The sequence below is a fragment of the Channa argus genome, chromosome 12 (assembly GCF_033026475.1).
Source record: "Channa argus isolate prfri chromosome 12, Channa argus male v1.0, whole genome shotgun sequence".
Taxonomy (NCBI): Eukaryota; Metazoa; Chordata; class Actinopteri; order Anabantiformes; family Channidae; genus Channa; species Channa argus.
In genome coordinates, this window is record NC_090208.1 from 11,721,226 (window position 1) to 11,741,696 (window position 20,471).

At 41.4% G+C, this 20,471-nt stretch overlaps 1 protein-coding gene across 28 annotated transcripts in view; it reads right to left on the reverse strand.

Moving 5' to 3' along the window:
• The window catches only part of LOC137137115 (receptor-type tyrosine-protein phosphatase delta-like), a 337,728-nt gene that overhangs the window by 205,996 nt on the left and 111,261 nt on the right, over positions 1-20,471 (reverse strand). The gene's annotated exons all lie outside the window — the stretch shown is intronic.

Below are 20,471 nucleotides of genomic sequence, written 5' to 3' on the forward strand. Positions count from 1 at the left end.
TCTGCATCTTCAACGCTTTGACATTTCAGTCCTTTTTCATTGTGTTTCTTTTTACTTTTCTGAAACATCTGATCACATATTTAGCTTATATTTCATTTTCCGGATCTAAAAATGGACCCCTTTCCTTATGCAAACCAACAAAGAGCAGCGTCAGCTCACGCAGCCTAATCAAAGAAAACTGATTAATTTGCTTGTATAATGGGCTTAATGATTTAGAGAAACATGACCATGACCACCCTAGAAGATATGCTAATGGACCCCTGTCTGTAGCAATTAAAATGCCCATAACTTAACAATGGTGGCTTAAAAGTCCTTATAACTGCAGTGGAACAAGTAGGCGGTGCACTAGTCGACGTAGCAGCAAATTGACTGGTGGTGTGCTAATGAACACTGTATTTATCACCATGGGAGATATTGTTGCAAGTTTCACGTTTGTGTCGAATAATATTTTTCTAAAAGTGCAGACACCACTGGAAGACCAAGAGCCGATGAAGTCTGCTTGGTGCTATTAGACCCCCGATTAGACTTTAACTGCAGCAGAAGATGCTCAAAGTGAAAATCCAGCAAAACCGAATGTAGTAAAAATTAGAAGCAAATGTATTAGCAGAATTATGGCACTCTGCATAACGCATGATCTGCCAGCTTTGTGAACTCCCCTGCATGCACTTTTGGATTTTACAGTTGGCACTGAATTTTAGCCGTGCCAAACGGTATCTCTGCTCTCTGACAGTAGCATTGGCATTCCTGGCTGCACTTGACATAAATCGCCCGTTTATGACCTTCCCCTGAACAGTAACCAACAGAGACACCAGCTCAACTCATAAAAGCACCAGAATGTTAAGGTGGAGGTGAAGATATTACTTATCCAAACACGACTTCTAGAACTCAAGCCAAGTGGGAGTGCTTTGGGAAAAAACAAAAAAAAAGAACAAACCTCTTAGTTTGTATTTGTTATTTTTAATGCTCTGCTGTGGAGATCACATCCACACAAAGACTGGTGTTTTACTACCTACGTTAGTGCTGACGAAGCAAAGGAATTATGGCACCATACGGTTTGAACAAGCAGCACAGGAAATGGACTGTGGCATTGTATACTGCAGTTAACACTAGTTGGGGAAGTTAGTTTGTAGTAACTCTGACTGTAGCCTACTTGATTATTAGTCATATATATCCTAAGTTGTTGTGGCTCAGAATAGCAGAGCAGGTTGTCCACCAACTGCAGGGTCAGTCGCTCGACCACAACCCCCTCCTGTTTGCATGTTGAGGACGCCTCAACACCTTAAGCAAGGCACCAAACCCCCTGTGTGTGTTTCCAGAGGGATGCTGTAGATCAGTGGGTTTGAAACTGTTTAATTGAGGCTGCCATTCATTATGCTCTAACTTTTAAGTTGGACACCAGGAAGCCGCAGGAACAGGCTGTACTGTAAGTGTCAGCGTCATCAAGAACAACAGATGCTGTACAAGGAAACATTTTCATTCATCAGTTAATTTTATTTCGGCCTCCACAAACTCTTAAAGGGCAACTTCACAAATTGAAAACTTGCTTCCTATGGTTTTGCCTTGGGATGTCCATCTATATGAATGCATTTCATGTTTTTCTGCCATCCACATCAAGTATCTCTCTACTTCGGATAGAAAACCTTATCAAAACTAACATCATCTGGTTGAACAGTCCAGATTATAAATTATAGTTGCTAAAATTACAAAGTTTGAAGTCTGCTCCTCTAGAACACTTCCAGATTTAAACTGAAAACTCCTGCAGATGACATCATCTGGAGGGTTGAAAATTCGTGGGACCAGAATTAGCATGTAAGTGCAGTTTGGTGCTAGATGGGCCCTATATAAAGGGCTAACAGCTGTCGTGACAAGAAACATGGTTGATAAAATGATCAATTGCTGCATCTTTCCGCGGGGAAAATGATGTGGACCTCATGTGTTACAGAGTTAATTAGACCCTGTCCCAATATGTGTGGTAGCTACAGAGAGGTTCTAATCAAACTTAATGAAATATTATAACTTATTAGAACTAATCAACGTCACTCTAAAACTACAACCCCAATTCTGAAAGAGTTGGGAAGATGTGAAAATGTAAATAAAAACAGAATGCAATGATTTGCAAGTAGAACATAAACAAACAAATATCAGATGTTGAATCTGAGACATTTTCCCATTTCATGGAAATATTTGCTTATTTTGAATTTGATGGCCACAACACATGTCAAAAAAGTTGGAAGAGGGGCAACAAAATGCTGAAAAAATCAAATCAAAAACAAATGATGGAAAAAAAAAAGTTCCTCAACGTAAAATTGCGATCCCACCATCTGCAGTATTTAATATCATCAAAAGCTTCCGAGAATCATTGCAAATCATTGCATTCTTTTTTCTTTTACATTTTGCACATTGTCCCAACTTTTTGAATTGGGGTTGTAAGTAGCGCTGCCATTTTTAATATAGTTTGAGTAGCTCCTGTGCGTTCCATATGCCTGCTCCCTGGACGTCTGCTAAATGAAACAATGCAAGGCAAATGTGTCATTAGGATTTGCCGCGCTCCCAAACTCACTAATTGCCGCACAGACTTGATAAGTCTGTTTCTGTCTGTGTCTGCACGTTACCAGCAGGTGCGATGCTTTTCACTTGTGTGAGCTGAACATTGCAGTCCTGAGTTTGACACCATTGTGTCAGAAACTCTGTGCTCAGCTCGTCAGAGCTGGTGCGCTGTGCCCAAACAAGCCAGCTAAAAATGAGCATTTGGGAAGTGATCTGCCTTTCTCTTCCCTCTCTCTCCGCACCAACAGCTGCTTCAGTGGCACAGGGTAGCGTCACTGTCAGGCGTAGACAGAATTAGTTATATAGTACATCATATGTCTATTTAGAATTGGCGTCATGCAACTAAAAAAAGATGTGCTTTGGGTGGGAGGAGGTTTGATATTTTAGACACATTTGCATAGCTTTGCAATAGTCAGGCTGATGTTGACGGGATATCACATTTGCTATGTGAACAGTCACAGGGGGAAGTCTTCCCATCCAGTCTTGAAGATACAAATTCCAGAATTCACTTTATGAAGCGGCAACTTTTACTTATGAGTTATGTGCATATTTGGCATGAATAATAGGGAGCTGTTTTATTCTTAGTCCTGGCCACAGGCATTCTTCCCTCTCCTTAATGCAATTTCCTTTGGTTCTATCGTGATTCAAGGTGCACACAAACACAAACACTATTGACAGTTTCAAGCGAACTGATTTGTTTTTTTTCCTTTTTTGTGTTTGTCTTTGTCCTAGAATGAAGAATGTGGGAGGCTGCTGCTGTGTTAGTAAAGAATAGGTGACTACAGACTTGTAATGCACCTTCCCCTCATCTGTAGTTAAAGCCTTCTTATCAGCAGACTTTTTTGTCTAAACTTTCCAGCATGGTAAAACGGCTCCTCCCCAAAGGCTATCATAATCTGCTCAGCATGCATAATGTTAATCGTTCAAATATCTCATCACTACAACAGGATGAGCATGCTGTCTGTGCAAAGAGAGGAGTGAGCGAGACACAAGTAGCTGCTCAGAAAGCGAGAGGAAAGGGGCTGGGCGAGGAAGGATGAGGATGGGTAAAGGGCGGCAGATCATATGAGCTAATGAAATTGAGCATGGAACAGGAAGAAGCAGTGAGGACGGATGGGAAGAGGGAAAACGCATTAAGGCTAAAATGAGAGAATCAAATAAAGACAAGGAGAGAGGGGGAGAAAGGAAAGGAGGGTAGCTCTGTGTGCCTTTGGCACTCTTAGGAAACTCTACTCCACTATATTTGTTCCCCGTTTCTCCCGTCAACTTTGGAGAAGGTGATAACACTGATCATCTTCTTTAAAGACTGCTTTTCCTGTCACTGTATCACCTCATGTCATTAAGATGACTGGTTGAGTTGCCTTAAAAGGTTTCTCTTATGTCTGGCAAAGGCTGCAAGCTGTTAGATTGCCTTCCACATACCTGCCTCCCTTTTATTTGGTGAGACTGCTGACAAACCGAAGAAGGCCTAAGTGTCTGTCATATTGATTTTCAGCAACCAGCATGTGATTTAATGAACGGGAAATGAAATCAGGGAACAAAAACTCCTGAAAACCTGATGGAAATGTGACCCGTTCAAAGCCAGTGTGAATATTCCCATTGACTGAGATTTTTGTGTACATTTTTTTTGGTAATTGAAACACATGTTCATCAATCCAAGCTAGATAATTCCATCACATTCACTGCCCTCATGACAGCTCTTCCATTTATATTGCCCCCACCCCCACCGGATTTTCTTAAGTAGCTTCTTCTATCTGAAATCTCATGAGTACTGGAACAATGAATACAGTAAATAGATTTTACTCTCCAGATCGCTCATATTTCTGCATCTATAAATCCACTTGTCGTCACATACATCTTTGGTAAGTTTGGGGGCCGTCCTCTGCCTCTGCTTATTAGCCAATCGGGGATCAATTTATCACCTTTCAGGACAAAGAATGGAGGCATCGAGGGATTCTCTCTATCCCTTTGATTTATGGAGCTGGAGGAGAGGCAGGGCCTTTTTGGGTCATGCAAATTCTTCTCGGCACAAGTTACTGCCCCTCCTACCTCCTCTTTGTACCGAAATAATTTCTTTGGAAGTGAGAGGGAGAGTAGTATTTAAGAAAAGCAGCTGGCTGGAGTGTGAATGAAATGGTTCTGCTTGTTCATGGTAGTGGTAGTGATGTTGCTGCGTTATGCACTGACCATGTATCAGAGGGGATTATCCGCTTTCAGTGATGGCAGAAATTGGGGTTGTTGGATTTGAATGAATATTCCTCAAACAGACTCCTCAAACATGATCCACAGCACAGACCTGAGCCATAACTGATTTCACACAATTCTATGCCTTCACCACTAGTCTGTGCTATTGATCCAGCAAATTCTTCCTCTGACCCATTTATTTTAGTTTTTGCCCACTGTAAGGAGCTGCAAGAATGTGGCGGCCCCACCTCACCTGCGCTAAGTAGCTACCTCGTCTTGGCAAAGGCACTACAGTGCCAGGCTGCTGCTCAACAACTCCCTCATTTATAATTGTCCTCATGTAAATAATGGGCTTGGGGTGGGTGGGAGGGGCCGATTGGGGGGCTTGTGGGAAATGTATTTCTTGTAAAGTGGAAGCCACTCCAGTGAGGTTGATGGGGTGTTGCTGGTTTTGCATGGTGGTTACAAGGCAGGTCTGAAATGTTGCATCATGTATTGTTTGGCATACAAATGTGAAACCAGTATTGTTCAACTTCTTATCATCAAAAGCTCTTGAGAAAAAAAAAAAACAGGAATGGGAGGCAGAGGCTTTGTTTTGAGGTTGAAAATGCACTTTTATATCAGAACAGGTATCTTTTCTGCAAGCAGTGCGTGCGCATGAGCATGTGTGAGTGTGTTTGTTTCGACAGCTGTGTGGACTAAGTACCAACACACATTCACATGTCCATCTTTATTTAGTTTTCCACATATTTAAAGTTGAATTTTACAATCTCTCCTGTGTCACATGCATTTCAAACCAACCCACTCTCCACTCAGTTTCTTTATTTTGTGTACCCGCGCTCGTGTGTGTGAGTTTGTGTGTGTGTGTGTGTGTGTGAGAGAGAGAGAGAGTCTTTAACTGACAGCTGTCTTGGCTCTCGTTCACACTCATTCCTCCCCATAACAAATGAGCCCACACGGCCCAGCAGATTTCACCCAACACCTACCAGTACCACCACACCTTTGTCATCCTCTCCCCCCCCCCCACCCATCTTACTCTCAGTTCACCTCCGTTTTTGCTGTTTCTAGCTTGTTTAGGCACACTTGTTTAGCCTTTCTTGTGGCAGAGAGCATAAGACACGCCGTTTGCTGAGTGGGCAGCGAGGAGCGGAGGAGGAAAACAGAGAAATAGAAAGACGCACAAGGAGGAGGGAAGAAGAGAGTTATCTAACAGGATTAAAGGAGAACAACGGAATGGAGAGCACTTAAAATACTCATGACATGAGCCCTCTTGCAAAAAGGAAGGGATGAGTAACAATGGCTGAATCACTCTTGAGGCTTTCTGTCTCTACACAATATGCTCTCTTTCCTCTTCTTCCTCTCTCTCTCTATTACCACCTATGTCCCTCTTTCACTTTCTGTCCATCTTCCCCTTACAGCCTCATTTTCACTTACTGCCAAGGGGATTTGATGGAACTCAGAGGAGTCGTGTTAATAATGTGTGAGCGAGAGAGAGTGGCTTTAATTAACCAATGAAAGAAAAGGTATTCAATTGAGATGGAATGATGAGAGCTTCCACCAGCATAGCTCCACTGTAAGTCAAGGGTAGGTATTGTTTGATAGAGGGTGAGAAATTGGAAGTGAAGGGTGGGGGCCAGGGCCAGGGATGAGTAAGAAATAAACAGGTGCACAGAGAGATTTAAGGTAATGGAATGGGGCTGTGGAGAGAACATTTTCAAAGTAATAATGACTAGATATGGACTGAAGGAGAGAACGAGACACAGTCAGAGGTTTGACAGTTTAAAGCTAATGGGAGGGTTAATAAATGATGAAGCATGTCCTGTCAAAAAGTCGTCTGGATTGCCTGGGCCACCTCTGTCCCAAAGCAGACAATAAAAACAAACAACAGATTAAAGTATTTTGAAGCAAGGCCAAACAAATCTGTTAGTTGCCTTTACCGGTCTGTTACACAAATGTGTTTGTGCTCATACATTGACAGCAAATAAGAACAAATACCTCCCTCCACACCTCCGCCACACGAGAATCAGAAAGGTGGAACAACATGACAAATTTCTTCAGGGCGGATCGAACTTCCGGGAGAGAATAGCACTTCAAACGATCAGCGTGCCTTGCCAGCTTCCCTGCCCGTCTGACTAGCAAAGATAGCAGCCGCCTGGCAGCTCAGCCGAAAACACACACACACACACACACACACACACACACACACTCACGCTCCTTTGCACACAGGTGTGGGAGCACGCTGGATTTTGCATAAGTACGCACAAACCCTCCTCAATCATCCCACCAAACATCCTCTTTCACCCAAAACCCAAAAACACACACAAAATGAAGACATGGCACATCCTTTGTCCACATCTTGACAACTGCCTATATTTTGCATACATTTTGGTGCAAAACTTTTATAGCAAACGTGTTTCTGTAAGAAGATTTTACTTGGCAGATAATATCTGTTGTACCACACCACAAACGCGATGACAGTGGGAGAGCAACACTCCAGCCTTTGTAAATAGGGCACAATTTGAATAACTTGCTTACGGCTTGTGCTTATTGAGCATCAATTCCTTTTGGATCATTTATACGTATAAAGCCACACGTGTGTCTGTGTATCCTTGTGTGTGCATGCACAGTGTGTTCTGTTCCTCTTCTCAGCAAGCCGTATCATGACCTTGATGATTATGTAAGAGTCAAATTTTAACGATAGTAATATCATAGCAGAATGCACACAGTAATGACAACTTTGAGATATTTGAGTTCTCTTTCCCAAAAGAGAAATGTGTGCAGATTCTGGGATTTAAAAGTTAAAAGATAAAGGCTCTTGCACTTGTGGTCTATGAGTGCCTCACTGTTCATCTCCGGTGCTGTGACAAGAATTGTTGAGCTAGGGGGAAAAAAAACCCTGATGGAATAACTTAAAGGCATAATCAGTTGTTGACAATAGCAGAGGAGGAGAGAAGAGAGATGCAGAGACAGAAAAAAGCCTTTATAGATGAAGGAGGGTTTGAGGAAAAAAAAGCTCTGAGTGACCAGACGGCACGCTGACATATTCTGAATCCTCGCTGATGCACTCCTGATGTGTGACAGTGTGGGACAGATGGGAAAAGCAGAGAGAAATAAATGTATAGGTGAAGGAGACGGAGGATGCAGAGAGGATGAAAGAGGAAAGCAGACGCATGGTCAGAACGTCCATATGGCTTGAGCAATTTGAGTTTACACAGGACCCTTTTAGCAAGGCACTGCAGCCGCTGCAATGAGGCTGCTCAGAGGCGAGCAGCACAGCGTCGGGCAGCTCCCTGGTGCGAAACCACACTCCGAGGCTTTTTCTGTAAATAAGAGCGTGTTCATGGTCAACATGCCTCGTTCGATAAAGGACTGCACTTTAAAGAGAGCACAGAGTGGGAAAGAGAGAAAAGGAGCAATGGTGTTAAATAAACAGTGCGGAACTAGTAAAGGGTTACTGGAATAACATTATAATTAATAACATAATAACCCTGACCCTTCAGCATAAAATAATACGCTGAGTAACTATTTATTTTTAACAGAGCAATAAAGTAATAAATATAAATTCAAGTATTTCTGATTCCAAAGTAATAATATACATTCTGAACAAAGTAGTGTGTGAGTAATGTGCCCAATACTGTAACTAAATCACGTGCGTGAGCTCGTTTTAGCTTGAAGTACAGTGAGCAACGTGTGTTTCATTGGAGAAGACTGTATGGACAAGGACGTCATGCCTTCTGTGATTACAGCCGATCAGAGCAGCTGATCACCATGCACTTGGCAATGACGGACAGAATACTAATGGAGAAAATCACGTCACTGGGAAGAGGCACAATGTGGAAGTAAAGAAAGCAGAGACGAATTGTCAAGAGGCTGTGCGAGCTTGGACAGAATATTAAAGCACGGGGTGTAACCTGGATGTGGTACAGTGAAACAGAAACATGGGCTGAGAGAGCCAGTAAAGAAGAAGAAGGGAACGAGTGTGAATGAATATTAGTTAGAGCGGCTATTCACCTAGCGTAGATATGGATGGAGGCGGAAAGGGAGGAGGAGGGGGACGTTCGGAGGGAGGAGACAGTTAAAAGTGTGCAAAAGAGAGATAGGGCTTCTTACGCTCCTCTGGGAGGAACTGGGGAAAAAAATGAGAGACAGGTGAGATAGAGAGAGAGTGAATAGGCGAGAATGATGAGGAGACTAAGGAAGAAATGTGGGATAAAAGAAAGAAAGTGCAGGAGAGAGAAAAAAAAACTGGAACGAGAGCAGAGATAAAAATAGAGGAGGAGACAGAAGGAGAGACATTGTGAACAAGTCCAAACTATCGCACCACAACACGCTTATCTACCAAAGTGCAGACAGTACATTATCACCACTGGCACTAAAAACCGCCTGAATCATCAATAAATGAAATCCGGCACAGGTAAACACAACGTGGTGTCTGGAGCACAGAGGTACTGGCGCTGACACGGGGAGTGTTATGGTGAGAGGCATGAGGCCGCGCAGGCGATTTCTCATTATCTGCCGTGCGTCAGCTATTAACATGGTGTCCCTTCGAACATCTAATTAATGCAGATAGCCAAATGCCAAACCTGATGAAAAACTATGATGAGGGATTAGCTGGAATAACAAACGCTGTGACCGGCATAACTTTGTGTCCCTGATTAGGTGGCAGAGAGAAAACGGGAAAAACATTTCTGGATTACTTAAGTCCACCTCCCCCCCACCCACCACCTCCTCTTTTTCTGTCTACACCTACCCCCACTTCACTGTCCTTAATGAAGACTTTTTCCTTCTGCCTCGTGCCCCCATTCTCCCAGCTTCCCTCCCCTCAGTCGCTGAGTGCCGTCCTAATTCCATTCTGATAGATGGAGAGGGGTAGAGGCTCATTAAAAATGGCTTTGCTGATTGTGCTGCTGCTGTTTTTATCAGACAAGAGGCACGCACACGTGTGTGTGTGTGTGTGTGTGTGTGTGTGTGTGTGTGTGTGTGTGGTATCTGGTCAAGTTTTTCCCAGGTGCTATCAGGGGAAACGGCGGGGTGATTCAGCATGTGGTGTAGAACCAATGGTTATATAGAACAATTTACTGCAAGGTTTTGCACCAGAGCTTTGTCCCACTTCAATTTTAACATTATATTTCATGAAATGAGACCAGGTCTGCGAACAATAGGTAAAAGGGAAAGTTTCTGCAGGCAAGTATCTGCTAACAAACCCAAACTAAGTGCCCGTTTTATGATGGGGAACATGCTATCACCACGTAGTTGCGGAAGGAGACATTTGCTGTTGCACGAAACGCAGCATGTTCTGAGACAACTGGAGTGTTAACACAAAAGCCATCTGGGACTTATACGTCAAGTCAGTTGATGAAGTAGCGTCGACATATATTGACATTTTGGGAAATACACTTACGCACGTCTTTTTCAAGAGATAGATGAGAAGATCTATACCTCTCTCATGTGTGTGCAGTGAATTTTGAAGTCAGAGCCAGAAGGAGATTAGCTTAGCTTATCATAAAACCACGGAGGCAGTGGGAACAGCGACTGGCTCTGACCAAATTTAAAAGTACACCTGTTTGTTTTGACATTTTGGCTTGTGTGTGGATTAAAAACCAATCTAATAACATATTTAACTTGGGGAGCTTTACGCCATGACTACACAGACAGCCAGTTGTCACACCATCCAATCGAGCATCTTCAGTTGTTATAAACCCATAAATAAGTTTGGTTGGGCAATAATAAGGACATTTAAAATGGTTACTTTTTTCCCAAAATGCCTTGCAAAGTTGCATCTCATTCATCCATTCACACACAGAATTGTGAGTAACTGTTGGTGATGTAAGGATGTAGAAAGTCTTCTTAGGTAGGTGGACATCAAGGTGGAAGACGGCCAACAACACTTTTTACGTCTGTATCTAATTTAAATTATGATCTTTCCTTAATCTCATGTATTTTCTAAACCTAACCAGGTGGAGTTTCTGTGTAAAGACCACTACAGCACCAGGTTCATCATCTCCCACAGGACCACTGTAGGAGGTTGGTTTGACTCCCAGTCCATAGTCCCTGCCCATGTGGTGAAGTGTCCTTGGGCAAGACCCTGAAATCCAAGTTGGTCCCGTCGGGTCAGGTGAGCACCTTCCATGTTGAATGTATGTGGGCAAATGGGCGAATGAGAAGCAACGATGTAAAGCTTTGGATAAAAGCGCTATGTACGCGGAGCATTTACCATTAACATAGCAGCGTATTGGTTGATCTCCAAAATGCAGCTGGAACGCATTTTTGTAGACACAACATTAGAGATGCAAAACTTTAAAGATGTGTGGGTGGTTTTCTTCCCCTTCCAGCCTTCACGCTAAGTGAAGCATAAATATAGCTCTATTGTTAATGCACACAACATTTATGAGTGATCCAAGTCTCTGCTGGAAAACAAATAGGAGCACAAAAAGTGTCAAACTATCCCATTAATATGTAAACAATTGTTAACATTAACTCCAAAAAGTAATTTGCATTTGTGTGTTTTATGCATTAAACCATGCACACCTTCCCTTGGATAATGTGAGTGCTGTGGTATTAAGTAAATATGGACCAAATGGACTGCAAATACTACAGCACCTGGGAAACATCAATATGTAAAAGACACAAACCGTCATTCTGGATGAACCGTTAACTTCCAAGCACATTGTGAATCCATTAAGTTGTCATCTGAGAAATACTGTAGATTTTTAACAGATACTGTACCAAAATCAGAGAAGCGGTTCCGCACTAGACATGTTTGCAAGTGTTTTAGTACGGAGGCAGAGACGGTGACAGCGTATTGGAGAAAATGGAATATATGAAAAGTTCACAAAAAGGTAGTTATGTACCATTAAATGTAATGTGAGCTGTTCTTCAGCCCAAGTGTGTGTGAAACCTTACGGCGCCAAACAAGGATAATATTGTTTTACGTAAGCTCTGTCTAGTAAAAACGTGCTGCCTAAATGTGTTTCCAAAGCCCACACTTGAACTCATCAGGGAGTTCAATGTTTCTCCAAAGCCATCTGTATTTTGAAAGCCTGTGACAAACCTAATTTCTGCTTTGATTCCCTACATTTTGTAATTGCCAAATTACAGTGTCACTGCCTATGAGCAAAGTGACAAGCTCAGCGGTAATCAATACTGGCACAGGGAACGAGTTGGAGAAAAATGTAAAAAGGATGGTGGCCGCATTTCTTTTTCTTGAAATAAAAGGCTCCAGTTAGGTTAAACTGTTCTGTTGTTCACTATCGGAATCCCTGATAAGTTCCTGCTTTTGTCTACGATAACAGCTTTACAGCAAATTACATCCTCAGTTCATTCTCGTTTATTTAGTCAGCCCAGTTTAATATCAAATGAAGCAGGGGGATGTTATAGTGGCTCAGGTGACATACATTCCACTGCTAAATAATTCATTATCTGCTGTTATGACTAAATTCACAGTAATAATGCTATTTCATTTATTTGCACTACCCTGAAAATGTCTGTGTTACTGGCAGTATAGTGTATGCTTTAAGATGAAGGTAACCAAATCTGTGTTGCGGCCACTAAAGCAAAGTGCACCTGAACATGGTACAACATACTCAAACCTTGGCTATGAAGGAACAGAGGATGCATTTACATTTTAAGATTAGCGAGTTGAGAGTCAAACAAAATTAACAAGACAGAGAGTAGCAAATGTATTTTTTTGGTTTATTTTGGCTTGGAAAAGTTTATATGCAGCATTAACCCTTTGTTTGTGCCCTTTGTGCTCTTCACTCAGTCTTACAGACCGTGTACCCTCTTCTACACTTTATTCACGGGTATAATTTGTATAAATAGCTTTTAGCTTTCTAGTGTCCTCCCACGAGATCCGACACACCATAATATACTTAAGGGCTCTGCAGCACAGATGTAATCTGGGGATGTTCACCCCTTTATGCAATCAATATGCTATGAGCTCCATGCATTTCTTTAAATATAGGGTGTACTTAAACATGAAATGAAAGCTCAGACACCACACACGTAGAATGAATTAATCAGGATATGTCAAATGTCTGTATAATAGCTGCAAAAATTACTGTCATTTTGTTGCTATAATTACCATCCGTTAGCTCATTTAATTGATTTGTTACACCAATAAAAGCTTTGCATCATTTAATTAAAAATAAATATAAAATAGAGATTTTGCACAAGGGAATTGTCTTCTCAGTGTCAGCTTGTCATACTCAGAGTTTGGTTCACTGTCTAACTCTGAAGAGGACTATTTCATTTTGCTTAATTTATTTTTATTCTGGGCTTTACTGTGTGCACAGTGGTGCCAATTAGTTAAAGTTGGACATTAAGGCAATAATCCAGCCTATTTGCTTCAGACTAAATTCCTAACATTTCAAGGTTGTAGAGAAAGTAGGAAAGTATTTTAACAGGTTTGCAGCACAGCTATTTGATGTATGACCAGTATGTCACTTTGACAGGTAGCATACTGAGGAATGCCTGTAAATACGAAAATACAAATACATGTATGCATAAAACTTAAGAGTAAATGCTACTTTTGTTTACACAACACAACCAAAGTAATACAGCACAACTGCAAATATGAGCGCAGCTGCTTATGGCAGGATATATGTTAATTCATGCAAGCTCTGATGGTTTTTATGGAGTATGCAGCTTTCTTCTTGTTTACGTTTTTGTAAACGCGCACACACTCACACACAGTCACACGCACACACTCACACGCACCTGGATTAGACTCAAAGCTCAAAGAAAGAATCGGCAGAAAACACCTGTAGAAAGTCAAAAATGTGCTCTATATGGAAAGCGAATGTTGTGTGTTGAATGTGCAGGTATAGTATGGCTCAGAGAGGTTGTGGGGTGAGTGTGTGCATAGCGAAGTGTTCAGAATGCATAGAGCATTACACATGCATCTAACCTTCCTCAATATTTTTACCTCATAGCTATTGCCATGCCCCGTCCACAGAATTATCAATGAGTCCTAATAAAAGTGTAACATTTGATACATTTGCTGAGCTGTGGTGATCAGGGTGATAAATAAACCAACTAGTAGACTACAGATATGGTGTGCACTGTAATTGTAACAGCAGTGGTGTAAGTGTGTGTAGGGATGAGACCAAATGGAGGCTGCAGAGTGAACTGCATGCTTATTGCCTGGATGGGAGCCCTAGTTAACGGCGGTAATGTATTCTCAGGCATCAAAGGCTCAAAGTTGAGAGTTTTAAAGGAGCTCGTCACTATTGATTCTGCACCAAGAGTAGCTTCCCAGGTTCATTATATCGGAGCTCTCAGCCCTTACTCTAGGCCGTTGCACAAACAACAGGGAGCTTGGGGTGAGCGCTTTGTTGTTTAGAACAAAAAAATTTGTTTAAATCATTTGCTGTTTTGCACTCACTAGCAATAAAGTATAAACCGTTGCTAATGAATACTATCCGAGTGACTGAAGTCCCTGGGGCTTTTTCACAATTAATACACATTTTAATTGAGCACAGAAAAATTGGACCATTTGGTGCATAGCAGTAAGAAAAAGAAAAAGAGAAAAGAAAAAAAAAAAGAGGAGAATGGGAGACTAAGATGTAATTGCTGAGGTTTTCTCAGGCTCGTCTCTCAAGGAGAAATTGTTTTCCTGCTTGTAGCCTTTGAATCTTCACAATTGTCGGAACAGCTAAAAATCATGCGTTTTCATTTGTTTTGTTTGGGTGCAGTCTGTGCTGTGTACATGAAGTGTCATATTTAGTTGTGTGAGCAGCGTTGGAGTTATTCAGTTTAGAACTGCTTGTAAGTGATGCGTATTCGTTTGGTTATTTTACAGTCGCCTGTTTTGGAATATATAAGAGTGTGAAAGGTATTTGTATAATGCACAGTATTGTGTGTGAGTTATAGCGGCTACATTGCATATCACAACTTTTGGTTAATTCTTTCAGACATCAGAAGCATCTAAATTGCACAGCAGAGCTCAGAATGCGCTTAAACAGATGGCCGATTGTTTACGGTGGACTCGGAGAGTATTAGACAGGCAAAAGTGTAAACATCAGTGTGGGCAATCAATATCTCATTAGTGTGTCTGCTTTAGTTCATGTTTTGTCACTTTGCATTCTCCACACACACTTTATCGGATCGGTAACTACAGCTATTTGGTGGGAAGGGCAATGCAGTACACGGCACAAGATACAGGAAAATGGACCCAGGCTGATCGTCACATGCTTTCTGCACACATGCTCCAAGTCGGTCGTGCTGTGATATGATCGCCAGTTTGAAAAAACACCGAGCAGCATGACTTATTCACGCTCCGGTATTTCTAGCAATGCCATCATCCTTTTTAGCATGTTTGTAGATGGAGGGAATCAGGGACACAAAGATGGCTAGTGGTGCAGGTACACTGGGAGATAATGTAGGATGAGCCTTAGGCATAGGAGGCCTAGAAAATTCCTTGTCACTTTAGATAAAAGGAAAGAAATGGGACTGGTTGCTCAGGGACCAGCTAAGTGCTTGTTGCTGTCCCTTTAGCTCTCCAACAGTAGGCCGCTATAGTGCATCTGGACAGACATATGTCCATCTTGCCACAATCAGTTGTGTATGGGGTTCATTTCCAAACGGTTAGTTGAAGAGAGAGGTTGATAAAAGTGGGTGTAAAGTCTGCAACTGCAAGACGCTTCAACTGTCAAACTTTTAAAAAATGTTATCCCATGGAAGTGGCAGGGTGGAATATTGTTTAGAGAGGGTGCCCATCAACCGGAATAGCCTCATTTGAGCCCATATGTTAACACGCTTCTGTCCTGCTGAAGTGCAATGCACTCAGTCTTTTAAAAGTTTTGGTATTCTGTCCAAGCGATCTTCACAAGTTTCTGACCCTATTGGTAGATCTGGGTTATCTCTGCTTAAGACCACTGAACGTCTGAATGTGTGGGATTCCGTCATAGCAAAACACCCAATGAGGTGTACAGCCATTCAGTGAGCTATTATCAATTCTTATCGTTTCATAATTATGGTTCTAACGCACAATGGTGCACGAACTTGTTATTGCAGCTACTGAATGTTCAACAAGCTACAACCATTCATTGTTTTAGGGACAACGTCCATGTGGTTAGGATTAGATAAAAACACCACTTGGTTAAATTTAGGCACAAAAACATTGAGGATAGGTGTAGAGAAAGATTGTGATTTTAGGTTAAAATACAAACATTTACTGTCCATTTGAAGTGCGAAACGAAATGTTGTCCTTCACTGCTTTGATGCCCACCCATCCACCCCAATTATCTTCGTGAGCACACTTTGCTCTTAAAAGACATCACCAACTGTTATTATTGGATCCCTAGAAGGTAGGAAGTCACCTCCTGGGCCCAAATTACAGGCTGTTGTTAATTTGCATTATGGGGCATTTAGGATCCAGCAATTTTGGTGTATATGTGTGACTGGATCACGTAGCAATGGAAGAAGCTGTCCTGGTCTGATGAATCGAATTTTAGGTCACGTGGACATGAGATGAGAGCAGGATGCACTGTGAGACTCCACAGAGGCCCCGCCTCGCAATTAAGAGGATGACAGTGGTGTACCAAACTGTTACAGTGCCTGTTTATTAACATAAGCACTGGCAATTTCCTAAAATACTGACGATTTGTCTAAATAAGTGATTGCTTATTAGCCCTCGTGACCGGCGCACACTAAAGAATCAGTTTCAGTCCTCTCATTGTATTGATTTCGCTTGCTGGCATTTATTGTGCTGTTGTTTTGCCTTCTGTTATCGCTGGTGAATTTAGAGAGGATAAAGTGATGCAAGTTCCAACTAACCTCTTATGTGCGCCGTGTTGGATGTTGTATTGTCTGGGTTTCTGTGACTCTGCTGCTACAAAAACAACTGCCCTCTGGAGACGAATAAAGTTGTTCTTGAGTCTTGAAATTTTAGGAACGTGTAAAAGTAAGTAGCTCAGAGGGACATCTTAAAAAAACAAAGCTGTTGTGATGCTACAGTCTGGCCTCACTTGATTGGTTCAGTCTTCAAAGATAGAATGCACAGGCCAGTCTGCTTTGCCCTAAGGCAAAGACAGGACCTAGGTCAAACAACATTGCCATCACTGTTACTGTTACTATCTGCAGTGACTCATCGGTCAATTTGACGTGTGTGATCTCATCACGAGGTTTTTATTTTAACTACTGTAATAATCTTTGCACAGGGGATTTCATTTCGTAGTGTAAATGCTTTGTGTTATTGTCAAATGAACTGAAAGGATCTTCTCTTGTGTCAGAAATAAAATTCATTAGGAAATAAGTAGTGAAATGGAGACAGGCGAAATTACACAAAGCCTGTTTAACCTTGTGGGATATTAACGGCTTTAGAAGAAGAGGAGCTTCATCGTTATCAGACCCAACCCCTATCTTCTTTACTTATCTCACCTTGCTGGGGATGTGTTTGGTTTATGTGGTACTTTTTGATTGATAAATAACAGCACTGGCAGAGGCATGTACAAGCACACACACATCCCACCCACCCACCTCTCTCCATCGGAAGGTCAGCTGCTATCCAACATGTGTTTATTTTGAGGGTAATTGCATCAGACTGAACAGTGAAATATCGTCACCTCGTGTCGGCCCCTTGGAAGACTAGCACCAAGGCCATCAGCGGGATCGATCACTGCGCAGGCCGGTGGCTGCTTGAGGGATGGGAAGGTCAGTGACTGTGATATTACTCACGCTGGGCGAGATCTGGTGTCAGGTTCTTTAATTTTGAAGAAGCTAAATAATGGGCATAGTTTATGGACAAGGATGGGGTAGATTGACATCAGTGATAAGACGACACTAGCACACGAGATTAAGAGTTGGGAGGTCGACTGCTGTGAAGTCTAACTCCTTGGTTTTACCTACACATGCTATATTATTGATTTGTCCATGCACCACGTGTTACTGCATGTAGTGTGATATTCACAAAAAGGTGTGCATGATCCTACCATCTTAGATTAAATGACCCCCCCCCCCCCAAACAACACACACACACACACGCACCCAGTTTCGATGAAAGCTGCAGACATTTGTTTCCTACAGTGCAGTTTTTTAATGCTGAGCACATCCTCTGGCGGACTTAGATCATCAGAGAGAAGGAGCTGACTAATCTCAATCCTTAAAATGTATTCATGTTCAATAAAAGCTATTCATCAGCTTAAACCTGCCTGTAAGTTCAAACTAAATTTGAACCACCTGGGAGAAATCTAAGTGACTCGAAGGCAGCGTGGTTAAGCAGTTGGGATGGAAGGAGTTTAAAAGGAGGGTAGAGGAGCAGCGCGAGAGAGAGCAAAGTGTCCCTCGAGTGTGAAGCTTTGCAAATCCAGCAGAGGATCGTGTGCATCACTGAGTGGTTCTGATTGTGTTGGTCGAGGCTTGGCCTATGTCCACTCACTGTAAACACAGTTACAGGTGAGTTTGTTGTTGGGAGGCCATGTCCATGGATTGTTTAATAGCCCTGGCTAATAAGGCAAAACACTTTATCGCAATAAATGTTTAATATCCATATTGATAATTAACAATATCTACTTTAAGTTATTATTTTCTTTCTTACTTAAAGGCTTCTTTTCACTTCTAAAGTGCTCAGGAATCCCTTAAGCTCATCTGCAAACGTGAAAGTACAAATGGAACTGAATGCAAACTGAGATCAACTTTTATTAAATAAATCTTTCTAATGTGTTACCTTTTGTAACAAACACTGGACTGTGCATTTCTGACTATGGATACTGACACCATGTTTTTGCAGTGATGATGGCAATGGCATAAAATGTGCCTAAACACTTTTTTTTTTCTATTTTCTGCGTGGTGGTGTGTTTTTATGTTTTTGTTTTTGGTTCATTTGCTGCTCGCTTCAGGCGACAGGTTTGCTTTTGCTATTGCTGGTGAATGACTGTAAACGCTTGTATTCTGCATGTTGTACTGCATGGCAATGCTTTAGGTGGTAAAATAAGTGTGAGCGAGAACAGTGAATGGGAAGAAGGGCAAAAGAATCAAATTTAGCTCATTATTAATAAGAATAATTAAGCTCAAGTTAACAGAAATAATTTTGAATAGAATTTTCAGATTGTAAAAGTTGTAGTTTTACTTGTATGTTAACTAACAGTATGTTAGGAGGTAAAGTATTAATGTCCATATACGTCATTTGTCTCTAACCTCTCTAATCATAGAATCGATCATACCATTTGTTGAAACTGCCTGAACATGTCTCCTACAATGGCACCTGGTGAAGTAACAGTATTTTTTGCTCTTAACAGTAAAAAAACATGGGATTACGACTCTCTGAGTATATCGGTTTTGTTCGATAGGGCACAACGACAACAGTCCGAATGACATGAATAAGCTTAGTCAGTTGGTAATACATATCTTCTGGTCTATTTTGGCTGCTGGCATTAACAACATATTTAACTCATTCTTACACTTGACTTGCTGACTTTAAATTACATCACCAAATCTGACTTGCCTGTAGATGTTTTTAATTTCTCACTGCTATACTACTAGGAAGTAAGTGAACTACCAGACCATAACTATGCGCTGATGAAGACTGATAATGTGACATTCATTGGTACAATAATATTCACATCAGCTGTGTTTAGAATCCTTTTTTTTTTTTTTTTAATTTAACCTTTATTTAACCAGATAACACCCACTGAGATCGAGATCTCATTTACAATGGCCCCCTGGCCAAGAGGTCAGCAGCACACTTAATAATAAATGAATACAATTTTAATTACACGTTACAAACAATAAGTTAAAGTAAACATTAGTTTAGGTGTTGCATATGGTTTAGCATTACAAAGTGCAGCAGTTGAGGACAAGGTAACACTTTAAAAACACATGCACTGTCCAATGGACTCTCGTTGTTGATGAGGTAAATAGGAAAGAACAGGAGTCTTCAACTAAAATGAGGTGTGATATTTTCAGCTCTGTTTGGAGAGTATTCCAAGCAGAGGGGGCGTCAAAACTGAATGCTCGCTTCCCCATTTCAGGTCCGAACACGAGGAACAATTTTAAATGTCACACAAACATAAAGCATAATGGCTTTTGGTTCTTTGTAGAAGAGAGCATAAATATAACGGAACCAGGCCAAGAAGAGCCTTATAAATCAGCATCATCCAGTGAGTATACCTTCGCACCCTTAGAGAAGGCCACTCAGCTTTGGCATACAGTTCACAGTGACGTGCAACCACAACCCATAATAAACCTGAAGGCATTGTAATAGACTGTATTCAGAGACCGAAGACATTTGGTTGAGGCACTCATGTATAGCACATCACAATAATCGAGCAAAGGTAAAAAGGTTGCTGCTACAAGACATTTATGCACTCTAAGGGAGAAGCAGGATTTGTTACAATAATAAAACCTGAGCTTCACCCTCAATTTGTGGACCAAGTTGGCAATGTTGTGCTTTAAAAGAAAGCTCCGGATCATTTAAAAAACCCTGATACTTATGACTGTAAACTAACAGTTTCCCTTGGGTAGTTGTTATTAACGGAGGATTCTTTGGTAACACATGAATACTAATGAAAATACCATGACTTTGGATTTATCTGCATTTAAAACCGATTTCACTGTCTGCAGGTGAGACTAAACGATATTAAAAGCATACTGTAAAAACTCTAAGGCCTGGGCGAGTAAAGAAGAGGAGCAATAAAGTACTGTATTTGTTTTTACAATCCAGTCACTGAATAAGTTCATTTAAACCTTTAGCGTGGCAGAGGCAGCGGTGTGCTGCTTCCCGAATCTAAAAAACAAAACCG